Source organism: Castor canadensis, chromosome 8 (genome assembly GCF_047511655.1).
Source record: "Castor canadensis chromosome 8, mCasCan1.hap1v2, whole genome shotgun sequence".
NCBI classification, from domain to species: Eukaryota; Metazoa; Chordata; class Mammalia; order Rodentia; family Castoridae; genus Castor; species Castor canadensis.
In genome coordinates this window covers 152473876-152493719 of record NC_133393.1, presented here as the reverse complement: position 1 = coordinate 152493719, position 19844 = coordinate 152473876, and the positions used below count along the sequence as shown (strand labels likewise).

General features: G+C 42.6%; 1 protein-coding gene across 7 annotated transcripts in view; it reads left to right on the top strand.

The window, feature by feature from the left end:
• Pacsin2 (protein kinase C and casein kinase substrate in neurons 2) overlaps positions 1-19844 on the top strand; it is a 115156-nt gene that overhangs the window by 28062 nt on the left and 67250 nt on the right. For 3 of the 7 annotated variants that reach the window (XM_020174201.2, XM_074084617.1, XM_074084621.1), the window contains exon 2: positions 13243-13306. The exons of the other annotated variants lie outside the window; for them this stretch is intronic. The gene's annotated coding sequence lies outside the window, so the exon portion shown is untranslated. The remainder of the gene's footprint in view (positions 1-13242; positions 13307-19844) is intronic. 7 annotated transcript variants of the gene reach the window in all.

The window sequence follows — 19844 nt, the reverse complement described above, 5'->3', positions numbered from 1 at the left end:
TTTAACTCTTTTTCTGGGGGTGGAGTGGGTACTGGGGTTTGAACTCAAGGAGTTACATTTGCTAGGCAGGCACTCTACCACTTGAGCCACTCCACCAGGCCACATGTCTTTTTTATAATAAAAGTGTTTGAGTGTCCTGTTCCACACATGGTCTAGAGAAAATAATAGACCAGTTTCATATTCATTTGTGTTTTGCACATACAGTAGACCATGGGATCCATGGGATCACTGTGGAGGAAAAACTGGAAGTGCTCAGGATGTTTAGATTCCATTGCTCTAAAATCACTCAAATTTACCTGTGCCGTATGTATAGGAGGTCTGAGCATCCACTTGAAATTGCATGGAGTAGATTGCATTTCTGTCACAGAAACATTAACACCAAAAATTATATCTTACTTCATGTTCTTTATCTCAACTATTGCACATACTTGATTTATTTTTCTCATAACACCTCTCAGCCTCTGCTAAAGACAATGCTGCCTTCCCACAAATCTCAAATTTTTCCCTTTATGACTTCATTAAGCACATTCACTTTTACCTTGCTTTTGGGGCACTATTTGCTTTTTGGGAGGTAGATTTTCACAGAATTAAAGGCAGGTAAACGCTCAACAGATCACGATGATTTAGATACAGTAGATGGTAATAAGAGCTTTGCTGCATCAACTGAGCTGTGTAGAATTTTGATTCTTAAAATTTATTTTTATTTTTAAATTTTTTGTTACATTTTTATGGTACTGGGGATGAACGCAGGGCTTCACTCTTGCTAGGCGGTTCTTTGCCACTTGAACAATACCCCTAGTCTGATCTAAAAGTTTTTATTTGTTATCTTTTGACCATGCTTGGTCAAAAGTGCATGTAATAAATCCACAAATAAGGCGGGCTTAGTGTATATGTTTGCATATATTTGCAACATTTCTAAATATATGGTACATAGTAAGTATTCAGTGTTCTACATAACAATTTACCACATCAAATTAAAAAGAAAACCTTGTGACAGATGTCTAAAAGGCATGTAATAAAATTCCATAGCTAATCCTAACACAAGTCCAAGTAAAACTGGCATGGAGGAATTCTACATCAACATAGAAATGCCAAAACACAGCAGCAGGCATATGACTTAGCCATTGCAGGCATGACAGGGTGGGTTGCATTCAGCATGTTGCGCCAAGTCTGTGAGTCCCCAGGTAATACTGAGGACTTGGTAGACTGTGGGAAGAGGGATCAGAAGGAGCAGCTTGGGCTGGCCTGTGTGTCACTTCTGCTCATTCAGAGCAGATGGTTCTGCACTTTCCATTGGCCTTTGCCCATCGTGGGTGTGGCTGCTGGTCTCACCCTTTTGGAACCAGAACCTCCTGGGGTTGGGCAGGGAAAAGAACTGTTAGGTGAGAAGGTGGCCAAAGGAGTTTCATCTTAGGGGGTATTAGGAAGCAAGAGTAATATCATAGCTCTGAGGCTCAGCAGGTGGGTTGGCATGGCAGGTGTCCTTGGTCCCACACTTCCCGCAGGTGAGAAATTAGCACAGGCATGCTTTTCTACATGCAAAGTGGATGAATGTTCACAGAAGGAGAGGAGAGAAGTCCTGAAAGCTCTCATCCTGTAGGGCTTTGGATCACATTGGGCTTCCACACTAGCCTGGATAGCCATGTGGCCAGGTGTTGGGGGATTGTCATCTTAGCCCTATCCTGCTTTTTGCTGAACACTTAGTTCCCTTCCTATGTCTTTCTAGTGGCATTTCTCTAACTTAGAAAGGTTTTTATTAGACAACTTAAAGTTCACATTAAACAATAGAGATGGACAAGTGAGTTTTGAGGCATACTAGGAAGTACCTTAGAGCCAACCTCTCAGCTTGAGAAGGAAACCATTCTGCCCAACTGGTATGCACCCTCCCAGGGGCAAATCTCTAGAATCTTGTATCATTTCCTTGCTTTTTTTTTTTAAGTAAAGAATACTTATACACATACACATGTATGTAAATACTATTTTCAGTTTTTGTTTATGAACTTTCTAAAGTGGGAATCATAACTAACCTGCAAATTGCTTTTTTTGCTCATTTTTTTTACTTAATAATTTTCTATTTCGTGCTTTGTATTAGAGTTTTACAGAGAAACAGAATCAATAGGATATGTGTGTGTTTAAATACACATTTGGAGGCATATTATAAAAAGCTGGCTCATGCATTTATTGAGATTGGCAGGGCAGTGTGCATTGTGGTCTTGCGGTTCCAGCATGAAAGCTGGCAGGTGGAGATTTCCTCAGTGTTTTTGTTCTGCTCAGGCCTCCAACTGAGTGGATGAGGAGGGCAATGTGCAATCTACTGATTGAAATGTTAATCCTGTCCAAAAACATTGAGAGTATGTGACCAAATGCCTGGATTTGATATCACCATGATTTATCACTAGAGATGTTAACCTTGCACGTTTACTATTGTTATTACTTGGTTCTGTACATGCTTTGAGTGGCTCTGGCTCTCCACAAGGTTGCTGGTCCCTTCAGGCCAGGCCCCTGCTCTTGGCTTGCATGGGGCCTCATCCCTTTGTTGAGGACTCTGTTGTGGTGTCATTGTTGAGGTAGCCTACCAGATCAGGTAAGAGACAAATTTGGGTACATGATTCTGTGAGCATTTCAGTTTTCACGTCACAGGGAAAACAAAGTAGGTTGTATATTAATTGTTTAATCTGGGGGTTGTTATTCCCATCGATCTACTTTTTATACGTTTGACACTTTCCATTAAAAAAGAAAAGCTAGATATGAGTAAATGAATAAAGGAAAAAAAAGAAAGAAAAGCTAGGAGTGGTGGTACTTGCCTGTAATCTTAGCACTGGGGGTGGGGGTGGGGGTGGGGCTGAGACTGAGACAGGAGGTAAGTTCTGGGCCAGCCTGAGAATAACACCCTGTTTCAAAGAGAAAAAAAACAAACAAAACCTTTCCAATCTACAGTGAGAATCAGTCCCAGGTTGTTTCTGTAGTGTAGATGTTCTAATGTTGGTTGTTGCCAGAGCTGTTCAGGCTGTTACTCACCTTAAATGCTCCTCCCCAGGGCTTCTCTAAGAACACCTTGTTGCAGGTGAACCAGTGGGAGGTGGTCCTGTTAATGATAATGTAGTAATATTCCTGAACATCTTTTTATTGTTGGTTGAGACAGGGTCTCACTGTGAAGCTCAGACTGGACTTGACCTTGCAATCCTCCTGCCTCAGCCTCCCAAGTGCTGGGATTACAAGTGTGTACCACCACTCCTGGCTCCTGAACATCTTTGAGAGAGAAAAATCATTGGCATGCCATCAGAAAAGAATTCTAATTAAAAGGAGGCCACAAATTAGTTGGAATACATTTATAGAAAAGAAAAACAGAAGATCCTTACCATATAATGTCAGGCTAGTTTGTTGGAAAGAATATCTGAATCTAACGAATTTGGACACCCCATCTTACTATCTGTGCAGTGTATTGAAATTTCTGTGAGTGTGATTTTTTAACAAACAGAGAAATGGTAATATTATTTAGAGATCATAGTCCATCCTCCTGAGCCCTGAGATACTAACAGATGGGGGAATTATGAGTGGACTGTGAGAAGGATGTGAGGGATACGTGTCAGAGGCCTAGGATCTGGGTAAACACACCCTGTTTTTGTGCTTCCCCCAGTAGTGTGCAGATACACAGTTACAGGGCTATGAATTGTGAAAATGAATGCTGTCACAATGTATGCAGAACAAGCATGCTTGTGGTTGTCACATTTTCAGAAAATCTTGGCCAGTATGTGGTCAGCACTGCTATTACTACGACTGTGTCGGTCTGGTTCTTCATTTGGCTCTGCTCCATCCATCAAACTAAAGGCATGCTCATTCACAAGAATATCTTTGAGCCAAGTGCTAGGGGGTCATGCCTGTCATCCTCGCTAGTTGGAAGGCTGAGATTGGGAGAATCGAGGTTTTAGCCTGGGGAAAGATAAACAAACAAACATATAAATAAAAGTTTGCGAAACCCCCATCTCATGGTGAGGGGGGGATGGAGCTTGGCATGGTGGCATTCAGCTGTCATCCATGCTACAGCAGGAAGCATAAATAGGATTGTGGTCCAGGTTGACCTGGGCAAAAAGAGAGACCCTATCTCCAAAATAACCAGAGCATAAAAGGGTTGGAGGTATGGTGCAAGTGTTAGAGCTCCTGCCTAGCACAAAGCCCTGAGTTCAAACCCTATTACCAGTAACAACAACAAAAAGAGTATCCTCCTTATACCTACCTCTGCATGGAATTCATTCCTGTCATTGAGATTGAAGAACCTGCTGTTGAAATGGCCATGTGCCTACTTACATCCAGCTTCAGGAGTGGCACAGACTACAGGTGGAGTTCCTTGCTGGTCTCAGGCCACCTCGGGTGTTGCATATAGCTGAGAGTCTTGACCTTCTTGGGGATTTACTTTCTTAAAGAAAGAGTTTGTGGAATGAATTGTGTACAATGGCCAGGTTCTCTTTCCACATGAAATGTGGCACAGCTGGGGAAGCCAGCTGTGGGGTAAGTCATCCCTCTGGAGGAGGGAGTTTTGGAACAGCAGCCTGTTGGTGGTAACTTGTTGCAGAGCTCATCAGAATTGGGTTTTATGAAAGCCCTGCAGGTGGGGTTGCCTATGACCTTGCTGAGCTTGTCAGTTTATAGAGGACTTCAGAGAGCTGTGGTCCTGCACAGCACTGGGGCTTTCCATAACTCTTCACTCTGTCTTGGTGTTGTCTATCAGGTTAGAAGATTCAGGAAGAAACTCAGCTTACTCCTTCATTGTAACATCAGTGCATGCACTTTGTAAAATACAAATACAAGTATGCAAAAGGAGAAAATCACTTTTCCTGGTCTTTATATTCACATATGTGTGAGTTTTAAGAACAGAAGTCAGATCATACTATGTGAACTACTTTGTAACCTGTCTGTGTTTAGCTCTTAGTTTTACACATAGGAGGTATGTGTCCTTTGACATCTTAAGCCAGGTCACCTGCCTACCTGACTACTTCTAGGGCTAAGAGCCTTGCTGTTCTCCCTGGGATGCTTACCCAGGCTGCCCCACCTATCACAGCAGCCCTCACTTTTCAAGCAGGACCCCTAGAGTCTCTCTAGACTTGGCATTTGCTGGTGCTTGGCCAGTCAGCCTCTTGGCAAGGTCCCCTCCCTTTGTTTTTCTTCATGAGACTTTCTGAACCAGCTCTGCCCATATCCATACTTTGCTCCCTGTGATCATTGTGGGTCTTATAGTCACTTCCACTTGGACTGCTGTGGCATGGATTCATTAACTCTCTGACTTTCATCAATTGCCCACTCTGAATTAACCACAGCCTTTGCTACCTGCATGTCTGGCCTCTCCTGCTTTAGCCATTCCTTTAGAGAGGCCTCACTTTGCCTCTTCTGTGACTTTGTTCTTGACATCAGGTGCTCCCAGCTTAGTCATATGGTATTTTGTTTGTTTGTTTGAAGCAGTCTTGTTCTGTAGCCCAGGGTGGCCTCTATGAAAGTCTCAGTTCTCCTGCGCAGCTTCCTAAATACTGAGATTACAGGCCTGTACCACCATGGCTGGCCCTGGAGCTGATCTGAATGGCTAACATTTAGAAACCTTTCTCCAGCCATGCGTAGTGGCAGGCACTATGTATGTATTGTCTCTATATGTGAACGGTCTCCTCACTACAGCTAGGGGAACCTGGGGCTCAGAAGTTTCTAGGTTTTGTAGCTGCTCACTACTCCCTGGAGGATTTTGTTACTTGGCTTGCCTTTCCCATGCAAGTGTACTTGGATGTCTGCTCTGGAACATGCCTCCAGCTAGTTACTCTGTCCATACCCGCACACAGTGTCTCATCCCATGCCCAAATATGACTGGGAAAGTTGTGTTAAAAGACTGTTCAGACTGGGGTTGTCGCTCAGTGGTAGAGCACTTGTGTAGTATCTATAAGGCCCTGGGTTCCATCCCTAAGGCTGCTTAAAAAAAGAGGGGGTGCTGTTTAAATACAGTAGACTCCAATTTTAAGTGGTAAAAGAAGAAAGAATAAAATTTGTGAAATGAGGTGCACTAAGTTTGTATTTGGACCCTATTTATAATTATCTCTCTATAACATCTCCATGTGGAAGAATAGAATCTCTGAGAAGTTAGTGACCATATTTTTTTGTTTTTCTCAACATCAGTGATCATGACCTTTATTTATTTATTTATTTAAGCAGTCCTGGGGTTTGAACACCAGGGCCTTGTGATTGCTCGGCAGATTCTCTACCACTTGAGCCATGCCCCCAAGCCCTTTTTTTGATTTAGTTATTTTTCAGGTAGGGTCTCATACTTTTTGATCAGGAGTGACCTTGGACCATGATCCTCCTACCTAAGCTTTCTGTGGAGCTGAGATTGCAGTTGTGTGCTACCACATTTAGCTTTTTTGTTGAGATGGGTGTCTTGCTAACTATTTGCCCTGGCTGGCCTTGAACCTCGATCCTCCCAGTCTCCAAGTAGCTGGGATTACAGGCATGCTTTACCATGCCTAGCATCATGTCTTTTAAAATGAATTATATAACACTCACCAGAGGTTTCATATGCATACTTCTTACATGCCAGGTGAAGTATAGTATTAAAAAGTCTTGACTAAGGGTTGAGATGTTTCCCATTTCTTGGGCTGTGGGGGTTTTGGTCTTTTCTGCCTTTCTCTTTTCTTTTTCCTTAGCACTGGTCCAAATGGAGAAGGAAAAAGGGGAAGATACAATAGAGTTCTAGAATGCCTTGGATCATGGTTTCATTTATTTACAAATTTACACCCTTCTGGTTTTACAAAGGATATGAGTTGTTTGGTGGCAGTACTGAACTCTTCCTTTGTCATCCCAAGCAATAATAATAAAAGAGATGTTTTGTTTTGCTGAGGACTCAGAGGTCATTTTGAGCTTTCTCATGGAGCCATGGTGTGCATGTTGCTCTGCTATCAGTAGAACCGGCATAGCAGTTCCGTGCACTGCAACCACTGTATGACTGTGGGTGAGCCACTTCCCCTGAGCTATAATTTTCCCACCTGGAAAATGGGGGCAGTAGTCCCATTTTGCAAAGTTTTCATGAGTTAGAGTCATTGCACGTGAAGATCCTGGAGGGTGCACATAAAATGTCGTAGAATGCACACCCAGTAGCCAGTACCTAATTTTATCGTCTATCCGCAGAATTTTCAAACACCAGAGCATGAAGATGTATTGACTGTCACTTAGCCTGAACATTAATAATGTAATTATCTGTTTATAAAACTGTAGGCTGGGGTGTGGCTCCCAGGGTAGGGCGCCTGTCTGGCACACTCAAGGCCCTGAGTTCAAACTCCAGTGCCACCAAAGTAAATAAATAAAAAATAAAAAAATAGGGCTAAAGATACGTAGTGAAGGCTTCACATTTATTCTGAAATTGTACTATAGGTTGAGTATCCCTTATCTGAAAATTCAAAATCTGAATGCTTTACCATCTGAAATGTTTTGATGATACCATAAGTGAAAAATTCCACAAAAACTTTGTTTCATGGACAAAATTATCTAAAATACTGTTTAAAATTACCTTTTAGCTATATGTGTAAGGTGTGTATGAAACATAGATCAATTTCATCCTATCCTTAAGATATCTCATGTATTTTCAAATATCCAAAATCCCAAAAAGTCTGAAATCTGAGACACTTTTGGCTCTAAGCATTTCCTATTAGAGATACTCAACCTGTACCTGTTTTTTAAGTGTTGAAATTCCTTTGTTATTATTAAAATGGCTTGGAAATGAAATAACGGGAGATAAATATCCTCCCCCCCTTTAAAAATATCCTTAGTGGGCAAAATAAACTTGGCAGTTTTGTATTGGCTGCTTTTCCTGTTCTCAGTAAAAGGCACTGATTGATAAAGGTGGGCGCTTCTGTCTAGGGCCCTGCTCTCCCTTGGAGGAGGAAACTACAGCCAGAGAGGGAAGTGGCTGCTAAAGGTGCAGGCAGAGTGACACTACCTGACTCAGCTCAGGGTGAACCTTCCTGGGGAGTGGCCCATATCTCCCTCTTACTCCCTGCCCCAGCTTGGCTCCCTGCTTAGGTCTGTTACACGGCTCTTGTCCATCTATCTACTAGACTGTATGCTGCTCCAGGAAAGGAATGGTGAATTATTAATAAAGTTTGTAACTATCAGCATAGAGAGGGTGCTGAATAGACATTTGTCAGATGGAGTGTTAGCTTTCATCACTGTAACAATTACCTAAGGTAATCAATTTATAAAGAGAAAAGGTTTGTTTTGGCTCATAGTTTTGGAGGCTTTAGTACATAATTCGTTGGCCTGTTGCTTTGGCACCTGTGGTGAGGCAGCACAGAATGGTGGAGGGATGTGGTGGCACCATCCCTGATGGTTGGGATACAAAAGAGAGAAAGAAGAAGATATTTTGGGCTTGTTAAGTTCAGGACCCAGGCACATATGATCTGGTTGGGCTGCCAGGTACTCCTCCCTCCTCTGCAGCTGCTGCCACCAAGGTGTCCTGCTTCCCCCTGCTCTGTCCTGCCTCAGCTTGGGCTTTAGCCCAGTGGGGGAGGACTGAAGCACTGACCTGCAAGTTGCAGTATTTCATTAGCAATCCAATAGTGTGTATCCATAACACTTTATGAATCTCATTGTAGGAGGCAGGGGCTGTGGGAATAAAGGGGGGTTCATTAAAAAGTATGGGCTTTCTTTTTGAGGTGATGAAAATGTCCTAAAATTGATGGTGGAGATGGTTGTATACATCTGTGAATATACTCAATACCATGGAATTGTATACTTTAAATGGATGTGAATTATATCTCAATAAAGTGTTTTTTAGAAAAAAGTTTGGGTGGTATTAGAGCAATGATAGTAGAGGAATAGGAGGAAAGTCACATTGTAGAAATTTTGTTCTTTCCCATATATCATAACCTATTGCTAAATATCCAACATTTCTTCGCAAGTCTAGTTCCGTGGGGAGCTTTGAAGTATCAGGTGGGCCTGAGCTTGAGTCTATTCTGCCTTTAGTAGCTGAGTGTCCTTGGGCAGGTTGTTTAGCCTCTCTGAGGTGGTTGCCCTTCCTGTAAAATAGGGTTAGTGGTACTGATTTTATGGAGTCTTTAAAAACAGCCAGGTGAACCTCATCCATTTTCTCCATGTGACTATCAATCAGCTAGAGACGCAGCCCTTTTATGTCCTTGCCAGTGGGCCTTAGAGCTGGGTAAGTTAATTCTTCTGTTGGCTGGAATTGCCACTGGGCAAATTCCTATGCCGTGTGTTTCTGAGGAGTATTCAGCCACTAGATAAGGGAGGACCAGGGGCTGGGCAGCACTGGTAGTCTTTAGCTAACTTGATGAACTTGTGAATTCATTTTTCTGCCTTAATACACACAGTTTGAGTGGGTTGGTGGCAAGCTCTTAGAGAACCAACCCCTGTCCCTTCCTCTTTGACCCTGTTTCCCACACTGGGTCATTGCCCCCTTCTTTCACTTTGTCCCTCCACACTTGGGACATGCCATTTTTATTTATTTACATTCGTGCTCAGCCCAAACACTGAGGGCTGGCCAATCCAGGGCAGGGACCTTGGTTTCTTCAACTGTGGGGTGCTAAGTCCTTAAGCACTGGGCCTGGCACTAATATTTGTTGACTGAGAGCCCAGTGGTTTCAAGTCTTTGGTGACGGAAACCAGATCGGAACTGGAAATACTGCCTGAGGTGCCACATGCAAGAGGGAAACAGGTACATTTCTAGAGCAGTGTTCCTGTTCCAGCACTGCCCTTGGTGGTGGTGGTGGGGGATATGCACCCCTGCCCCAGAGCAGGAGAGCTGCTTCTGCCATTTTTTTTCTTTTTCTTTTCTGTGATGCTGGGGATTGACACCATGTGCTTTCTAAGCAAATGCTCTACCACTGAGCTACTACTGAGCTATACACCAAGCTTGAGTATTGGGCCACTTTTCCTGTCTTGTGTTCACTGGTGAACTGTGGCGGACATTATGGGCAGGAAGAGAGTACCCCTGCCACATTGGAAAACTGATCTCATTAGCAGCACTTTTTTGTAGGACCCAATTCTGAGCCTTCAGGGCAGCCAGGATGATGAGGCCATGGGGTGTGGCTAGGAACCTGGAGGCTGACTGGATTCAAATCCTGCCTCTCCATGCGATGGGACTCTGTGCCTCAGCGTTCTAGCCTGGAAATAATACCTGTCTGCATAGGATGGTTTTCATGATCAGCCAGGAATAAAGTAAGCACTAGATGCTTATTGAGTAGATGGTGTTTGTTGGATTTTTAAAAAAAGAGACAAGGGCTAGAGGTATCACTCAATGGTAGAGCCTTGCATACACAAGGCCCAGCACCCAAGAAAAGCTGGGAGGTTGGGAAGGTGGGAGAGAGAATGAATGAATGAATGAGTGAGTGAGACTCTTAAAGTGGTGCTTTGCTGTAATTGTCCCCCTCCCATAACCAGAAGCCCTAAGTAGGACTCTGGGTCAAAACTGTTTTCTGGCATCTAGCTTTCATGATGAGGACAGGTAGCTTTACTAGTGCTCAGGAGCTTCTTTCTTGGTGGAATGAGTGCTCCACCAGATGTGGCTGACCTGGTGTCCGAGCATGTGTCCCTTTTTAATGGCGCAGTTGCTTTAACTGAGCTGTCAGCAGAATACCAGGACATACGCTTTGTGTTGACTTTTCTGCTTTTGGGGGCGGATGAGGAGGTGGTATAGCAGTTTTCCATAGTATAGATTATTACCATGTGTCAGGTAATAGTCTTGTGTTGATGTGATCTTTGCTTTTCTGTTGTTTTTTTTCCATTAAGAAATTTCTGAACACAAGATTTTAGAAAGAGATTTCTAACCTATTTTGTGTTATAAAGTAAGACTAAGATGACTTTTTAATAACATTTTCGAATGAATATGGGTAGCAAGAACACTGGTAAATAGTGCGTATCCGTTTAGCATGATTTCCCCTTGCAGTGTATTATTTTGTCAATTATGTATTTTCCCATTGCTGCATACTTCCTCTTGGGCCTGTCCTGAAGTGTTGGAACCATCCTGAAGTGCCTCTGTTCTGGCCTCTGTGTCTTAAATGTAGCATCCTGGCTAGCCATGGGGATTGGGAGGGGCTTGGGGGGTGGAGCTTACCTTCTAGAAGGTATTCTAGAAGGATACCTCGGAGAAACAGCCCTTAAAATACCTGTTTCCTGTCTGTCTTTGCAGATTAGTTCAAATATCTGCTCTTTCTATTGATGTTTATAATTTTTGATATTGTAAAGATTTTTTATAAACTTTTATTGGCAAATAATATACCTATATAAAAGTGCACAGATCATGCTAGGTGCCAGTAGTTCACGCCTGTAATCCTAGCTACTCAGGAGGTAGAGATCAGGAGGATTGCTGTTTGAAGCCATTTTGTGAGACCCTAGCTGAAAAAAAATCCATCACAAAAAAAAGGACTCAAGTGGTAGAGTGCCTAGCTAGCAAGTGTGAGGCCCTGAGTTCAAACTCCAGTCCCACCCAAAAAAAAGGACACAGATCATAAGTGTGGATATCAGTGAATTTTCACATGTGTAGCAACTGTGTAATTGGTTTAAGAATCAGCATGCTGGACTGGAAGTGTGGCTCAAGTGGTAGAGCACCTGCTTTGCAAGCCAAAGCCCTGAGTTCAAACCCCAGTTCCACCCCCCCCCCACACACAAAGAACCAGAATAGTACTCAGAAGCCCTCCTGGCACCCCTTCTTCCTCCTCCTCCCCTCTGCCCAAGCCTGGCTTGATTGTGCTTCTGTTGTGCTTTATTCTTTATTCTGGTGGGCACATCCATATTAGAATTGGGAAGAGGATCTCTTCTCCCCACCTAAAGTTACTCAGTTCAGTGATTACTCTTATTATTATTTTTTTTATTGTTTTATTATTCATGTGTGCATACAACGCTTGGGTCATTTCTCCCCCATGCCCCCACCCCCTCCCTCAGTGATTACTCTGAAGTGATCACATTTGCTTGCATATTTGTGTGTCCTACTTCATAGGAGACAGGTGTATTGCTGAGAGCCCATGGAGTCCCCTTCCTGTCTTCAGGATACCTGTGTCCCTAGTGCTGTCTCTCACTTTGGGCATGCCATTCATCTTCCACTCACAGGCTACTTTGCCTTGGCAGATGCAGCACAGAAAGAAGTTGAGTTCTGCATGTAGGACAATGTAAGATTAGCTCCCATGAGCAAATCCCAGTCACACCAGCTGCTGTGATTCCTGGCTCCTTAAACACAGAGCATGGCTTTTTTTTTTTTTTTTTCTGAAGTAAAAGGATCCCAAATGCAAGAAGAGTCCAAGAGTATCATGTACTGTGTGATGTGAATTTTATTGTCAGAGCTTTTCTTGATTTTCCATGGAAATACTAAGATTTCTGGGACCACTTTCTGAAAGAGAGCTCTTCTGTTATGGCCATGGCAGGCAGATCTGAACCTGATGCCTGTACAGTGAATGCAGCAGTGTAAGGGAATGACCTTATCTCAGCAGCCAACAGGAAATGATGAAATGTGCTGGGAGAGTTCAGCCAGGAGACCGAGGTCAGACATACCAGCAGGGTCGGAAAGAGGCAGGTACTGAGGCAGAGTGGCAAAGTTAGGCAGCTGATGCCAGTGTTTGGCAGTGTTTGACAGAGAAACGTGAGTGTGCTTTTTAAGATAGACCTTTTAGAAAGCAGAATTTTCTTAGATTTTTTTTTCTGAGTGATTGATTTAAAGCAACCTCACCTTTGTGAGCAAACCCATCTAGTTTTAGAGCTCCTTGATAGAAATGTTCAGCTAGTTTGATATTAACCAGTGTGAAGTGTTTTGTGTGCATGTGTTGAGGAAGTGTCAGTGAGCATTTGATTTTCTTGATGAGTAGATTTTGACCTAAACAAATGAAAGCTTGTGCTTCATAATTTTTCACTCTGATTTTAGAGCACATGTGCATGCTTCCCTCAATGGAATTACTTTGAAACGTGGCGTTGGCATGTTTTGGACAAGGATGCCTACCTCTTGCTGAGCTTTCTTGCTGTTATCTGAGTTACTTTAACTGTCAATAGAGGGTTGTTTTCCCCTGCTTTAAGACATCATGCTGCTTTTCCTTTCTTAAAAGCCAAATCTCATCTATAGCCAGAAAAATGGGATTTGCAGAGAAACAAACAAATGAGCCTTCTGCCGGACTGTAATTGCTGTTTTTTCCCCTGACCCTAAGTTAAGTTGCTACCTGCTCCAGGTCCCCTCCCTATCCTCCTTCTGAGTCAGGTTTTTCTTATTTCTCTTCTCAGACCCTGTGCCCTTGTTCTTATCAGAGGGCTGTTACTAGAAACCATTCTTACTGGATATCAAAATGTAAGTTTTATTGTTTCAATAACTGAGTCTTATACACAGTTTAATTATTATCTGAAATGTCGTATACTGGAATTGAAAAGTTATGACTCTTTATTTTCATAGTACTGTTTCTCGTTAATCCTAACAAGAAGGTTTTTTTTTAAATCCTGATATTTAAGCGATCCATTACTAAGTGAATTATAATTATTGGATTACTTATTGCTGTGAACATTAACAAGGCAATGGCCTCGTGCTGTTCTCCAGAAAATGCTATGCTTGTGCAGTTTGTGCCTTATAGAGAAGCATGTTTTCTTGTTAGATGATTATCTACTGTTATTTGTGTAGGTCTAACACTTTTAGGATCACATAGGAAAGGTTTCTAGAAACCTCCAAAGTATATTTGTCATTTAGACTTAGTCAGTTCCTCCAGTTTTATCTTTGCTCTGGTAGCTCTGAATAGCTCTTTCTTCAAACCCCTTCCTTCCTGGCCATAAAATAGCTTCCTGAATTCTAGATGAACTTTAAATGCTGCATTTATGAAAATAATAAAGAGATTTCAAAATTTCAAACCAAAGCATGTCTCCCAGTCTGAGATTTATGCCAATAAGTAAAAAGAAGCCTCCTGGTCTTTGTTTTTCCTTTCTTTTTATATGGTGTCAGTTCTTTTACTCTTTTGCCCACCTCCATGTACAGTTACACATTTAGTGGCATAATTTATAAGGGTAGGACTTGATATTCAGAGGATATGGCCAGGCCCCTTCCTTTTAACAAAGAAACTGAAACTGAGAAGTGAAGTGACTGATCAAGGTCACACAGCTTGTAAGCTGAGAGAGTCTGGAATCTTAAGTCTCTTGCCTTCTAGGTCATTACCCTTTCCATGACAGTGATCTGCTTTCCCTATATTTTTATCTCAAGATTAGTAGCACTTGGCTAAGAGTGGCTTTTCTTCTGATGAGTCCATTTTAATGTGTTTAAAACATTCAATAATAATTTCCCGATGAGTACTGTTTGGCGTAGATGTGTAATCAGTGATGTATAATATAAAGTATAATGAAGTGCGTTAAAAATACAAAGAGCATTGACGTTCCTGCCTTTTAGACTTTTTCTCAAAAATAGTTCTCTATTATAGTTTTTCCTGCCTCTCCCCTAAGTTAGGTCCCAATCAAAGTGAGTCTCATTGTGTCATTATTTGTAGCTGAGAACACCAAACCTAATAAGATCACAGTAGAAAAAGAGACAGACAAGTATTCAGTTCTTCTTTGAAAGACGATTCTTAAGGATGTGAAGGAAAACCCCGAGCATTTTAGCTCCTATTTCTCAGTATTTCTTCATTTCAGTTCCTGAAAGGGAATACTGACAACTCTTAAGTCTTGAGTTGGACTGAACAGGTTTTCCAATATGAGGGACTTTAAAATAAGACATAATTTAAATAAAGAAGGAAATTATTTAATTTAGAGGAATAGAATTTACTCACAACTTTCTAGGATCTTTAAAAATTTCTCTGTTGGAGTGCTGGTGGTATATTGTAGCTCAAGTGGTAGAGCACCTACAAGTGCAAGATCCTGAGTTCAAACCACAGTACTGCCAAAAGTAAAAAGTAAGTAAGTAAGTAAATAAATAAATAAATAAAATCAGCATTTAAAAAAAAAATCTCTGCTGGACTGGGATGTTAGGTTGGTGTAGAGCAGTCCCTTAGCAGACCCAGGGGTCAATCTTTAGCACCAAACCTCCGCCCCCCCCCCCAACCTTCTCTAATCCAGATATAAACAGAGGTGGGCTGAGAACACTGGGTGACCACTGTTAGACCTCAGTGTGGATCCCTCCCTCTGTCCAAAGCTGCCCTTCAGTGTCCTGGGGAGGTTCATAGAATAGCACTTATTTTTACCTTCTCAAAGTATGTACAGTATATTTCTTGAATTTCTAAACAATATTAATATATGGGCATTTATGAAAACAAGCATCTCATGAGCATCTTAACTGCGCTTGAAAGTAAGTTTGGTGACTCTACACCTATCTTAATTTATAAACTGTGGAGTTGCTGCATGAGAACTGGTTTTATGCAGAGGGCAGAGCTGTGTGTTCACTCCTGGTGTCCTGTTGGGCACTTTTTGTCAGTGTCCTTGAAGAAGTTGTTGTTTCCAGGTCGTGAGCTGGATGGCTGTACCTGGTCCTAAAGAGAGAGCGAGGCTATGGGCCAGGAGCAGTGGCTCAGCTCACTTTCCCACGGGTTAGCTCTGTGGTCCCAGAGTGGCGTTTTACACTTACTGATGTGTTTTCAGTATGTATTTAGTATAGAATATTTCAACTGGCTTTTTTTCTCTAATGTAATTGATGTCTCCTCTGTTGCTCAGTATACTTTCTTCCCATCCCTAGCTTCTGCCCATATTAGTGCAAAGTCTCCTGTTCCTATGAGATTTAAAGATGTGAGGGGAGACAGGCTCCTATTGGGCTGGCTTCACTGTAGACAGATGAACAGCCCCAGGAACTGCTTTGGCTCAGAAGTCTCTGAGAATTTGTGCTGTTGGCATTTGGGCCCCCCTCACTGCTTCCAGCCCTGCTTGGGGCTCCTTGCCAGTCCAGGTTCTAGTGATGGTCTCAGAATGCCCTCTAGGATTCTGAAGAAACTTCTCCCAGTATCCTAGGCTTTAGACCTAGATAAAGAGAAGTGTGCCTGTGTATGTGAGATAGTAACAGTGTAAAACAAAGGCCATTGCTTTGAATAAGTGAATGAATGAACAAACAAATTGCAGCATTCCCATTTCTGTAGACTGATTTCTTTTCAATGCTGGGAATTAAACCTAGGGCCTGGAGTGTGCTATGCAAGTGCAGTATCACTGAGTGACCCCAGACTGAGATTAATTTTGAAGGACTATAGTCATGTTTCACCTGGCTGATCTAAACACATTTGTATATCCCAGTTCTGTCTTGGTACCAACTGAGGTCTCCATGTGCCTTCCATGTCTCCTCCAGCCCTGGGAATCTGACATCTTTTTCTCATTTAGGTAGTCATACACAAATCTATGTGGACTCATGAAGTATATTGTTTTGTTTTGGGAAACTTAAAAAATCTAATGGGGGAGGGGAAGGGGAGGTGGCACAAACAATGTTTACACATGTAAGTAAATGTAAAAATGATAAACTAAAAGGATAAAGAAAAAAAAAACCTAATAGAAAGTATTCTGAATTTGAAATGTGAGGCAGGTGTCATGCTAGTACCGAATTTAAGTTTTCTTTTTGTTAACCTGAAGCTGGGATGTGAATTTCATACTCAGTCTTCTTTCCCATCAGAAATTATTCTACAGTGGATTCCTTCAAAAAGATTGGGAAAGAATAGTTTTGCTAGGAATGCCTACTTAACAAGATGGTATTGATGTAATTAACAGGCTGAAACCATTGAACTTTACAATTTGGAATTCTGTCTTTGAGACTAAGTTTGTAACAAAAATTGGTGAAAAAAATAGAGCCAGGCATAGTGTTTGTGCCTGTAATTCCAAGTACTCAAGAGGTGGAGAGCAGGAAGATTGAGGTTCGAGGTCAGCCCAGGCAAAAAGTTATCGAGACGGATATGGTGGTGCACGCCTGTCTTCCCAGTTACATAGGAGGCATAGGCAAAAAAGTGGGCAAAAAAGTGAGACCCTGTCCGAGAAATAACCTAAAAGCAAAAAAGGCTGGAGTCATGATTTAAGGTCCTGAATTCAAATCCCAGTACTGCCAAAACAGAAGGAAGGAAGGAGGAAAAGAAATGAAGCATAGGGCAATTTGGAAATAGTGAAGTGTTTTTTTTCCTTTTCTGATTTGAGCTGATGCATAAACAAAGAACATGGTGGACTGACCGCCATACTGACTCACTTAGAAAGCAGAAACATTTGTTACTTTCCCACCTAGGAGGGCTCAGCTCAGGACCACTTGGGTCCAACCCTTCCTGTGCAAGAAGAATGTTGCCACAAGATTACAAGGCTGTGTAGGAAAGCAGCAGGTCCACTTTGAGAGAAGTCTTTGTGGTTTTTTTTTTTTTTATGTGAAACTCTTAAGACATTAAATTTATTATTGGGCATACTCAGTAAACTGCTAAGGCCGTAGTTTGAATTTGAGGCGGCAGAGGTGCTGAAAAGCTGTGGTGTGAGGCTTAGGTAAATTGTAATTGTCCCAGCTCTCCCCTGCTTTCATTGATGGAAGTGCAGGCACCTGCGTGAGCTCTTTGCCTATTTCCAGCCATCCACTAGGTCATTACCTGGAGGGACAGTCCACTTGGATGTGACCATTGTGTTGTACTAGGAGTTGAGTGGTGAGCAAGACAAAATCCTGGTTTTTAAGGAACTCGTATTCTTGAGTGTGACAGAGATGATATAATTTGGCAGGTGGGACTGAGTGTTATTAACGAAACAAAGCAGGTCATGGCTCACATGTCAAAGGTATGGAAAGGGTAAGGAAAGCTTTCTTAAGAAGAAAAAGAGTGAGTGGATTGTCTGATGCTATGAGCAGCAGCAGATCCTAAACACTGAGGAGGTGTTCCTAGCACAGGAGAAGCAGTTGCCAAGGTAGGTTAAACCTGTTGCATTTGGAGAATGACAGAAGATCACCCTAGCCAGAGTCCAGGGTAGAGATCAGAAAGAGTCAGGATGCGTACCAGAGGCAGGGGCCAGGTCACACAGGCCGGGTGGGGAGTATGCATTGCTGACAGGCATACTTAGGAGTTTGGTGTTTTGAACAAGGTAGCTGAGGCTGAGATGGTAAGAGGTGGCCACATGCAGGCTGTTTTAAGATGAAGATAATGGAGTGGGTATGATGGAAAGAATCAGAGGTGATGCCTAGACATTTGCCCTAAACTGCTGTGTAGATGATCTGGATGTTTTCTGCAAGGCAAAAAACAGTGAGAGGAGCTGGCCTAGGAGATGGTGGAGAGGTGGTCAGTGCATCGGAGAGGCTGACATGTCAGCTGCCCAAGAAGAGGTGCTGAGTCAGTGGCTGAGGCTATGCAGTGAGAGCTCAGAGAGTAGTCAGGTCACCAGGCCTCAGCATGGGACAGTATTTAAAGCTATGGAAGCTGGGCATGTGGCCCACGCTTGTAATCCTAACTACCAAGGAGGCAGAGATCAGGAGGATTGAGGTTCAAAGCCAGCCGGGACAATTAGTTTGCAAGACCCTATCTTGAAAAAACCCATCACAAAAAGAGCTGGTGGAGTGGCTTAAGGTGTAGGCCCTGAGTTCAAACCCTAGTACCATAAGAAAGAAAGGAGGGAGGAAGGGAGGAAGGAAGGAAGGAAAAAGGAAAGAAAGAAGAAAAAGAAAAGTAAGTCCTGGAAGAGAGTGAGACCCACCCAGGAGTTGTGTGAGCAGAAAGAAAGTAGAGTTCTGAGCCTGCCCAGGAGTCTGTACAGGGCAATGAAGATGCTGCCTCTGCTTGGCAGAACTGGCTGGGAGGAGTGGAGGTATGTGTCCTGAATGAAGGCGAATGATGCTAGGTTGGTTGTCAGAGACAACACGGGTAAGATGCTGATTCCTTTACTAGAAGAGCTTGAAGGGGTCTGTGGGCTCCCCCATGTTCCTTTTGAGTTTTCAAACATAACCAATCAATATATTCTTATGGCAGAAAAATTAGGAAATACAGGTATGCAAAGAAAAACATCTCAAACTTACTTAGGAGGTGGAGGCAGGAGGATTATGAATTTGAGGCCAGACAGGCAAAAGTAATGAGACCCTGTCTCAAAAACAAGATAAAAAAGGGTGATGGAGTGGTTCAAGGGGTAGAACGCCTGCCTCGCAAGTGCAAGGCAGTTCAATCCCCCATAATATCTTTCCCCCACAAAAAAAAAAAAAAGATTTTAAAAAGGAAGTTTTGGGGTTGGACTCAAGCACTTGCCCAGAGGCCCTGGGTTCAATCTCCAGTACTGTAGGAAAAAAAACAAAACAAAACACCAAAACCCCCAAAATCAAACAACCCAAACTCTGGTATTCCACCATCCACTCATTCAAGGTTTGCTCAAATGTTGCCTCCTTGGGTTAGCCTTCCCTGACCATCATCCTGTCCCACCTGGCTTCATGCTTTTTCCTAGCCCTTAACATTGCCTGCCACTAGGTCAGTTACTTGTATGGCTTTAAGTCATCGTGCACGCACTGGATTGTCAGCAGGGATGTGTTCACTACCGATTATCCCTGGTGTACAGGAAGCCTTCGCTTCATTTTGTTGAAAGAAAGAATTCATGTTTTGTATAACAGCCATTTTTTCCAGTAATAATCTGCTCATAAACAATACGTTTTGAAATGAGTTCAGCTATTCGGCTTTTTAGATATAAGAATGTTCCTTATGGTTTTGAATGTACTATAGACCATCTTTGCAATAGTTGACCGTTGGGCTGTTGTTTTCTGTTTACAGTAGTGGCTACTAAACCTTTGGGAGCAGTTCTCAGCTGGCCTTAGTTCAGGCTTACTTCATGCTGCGCTTGGGAGGCTGCTTCCTCTTTCATTCCTCCCTCCCTCCCTCTCAGCCTAATCAGGTGTGACCTTGTCATATCTTTGACACAGAGCTCTTCTACCACAGGGTTTGACTTCACTCCCACCC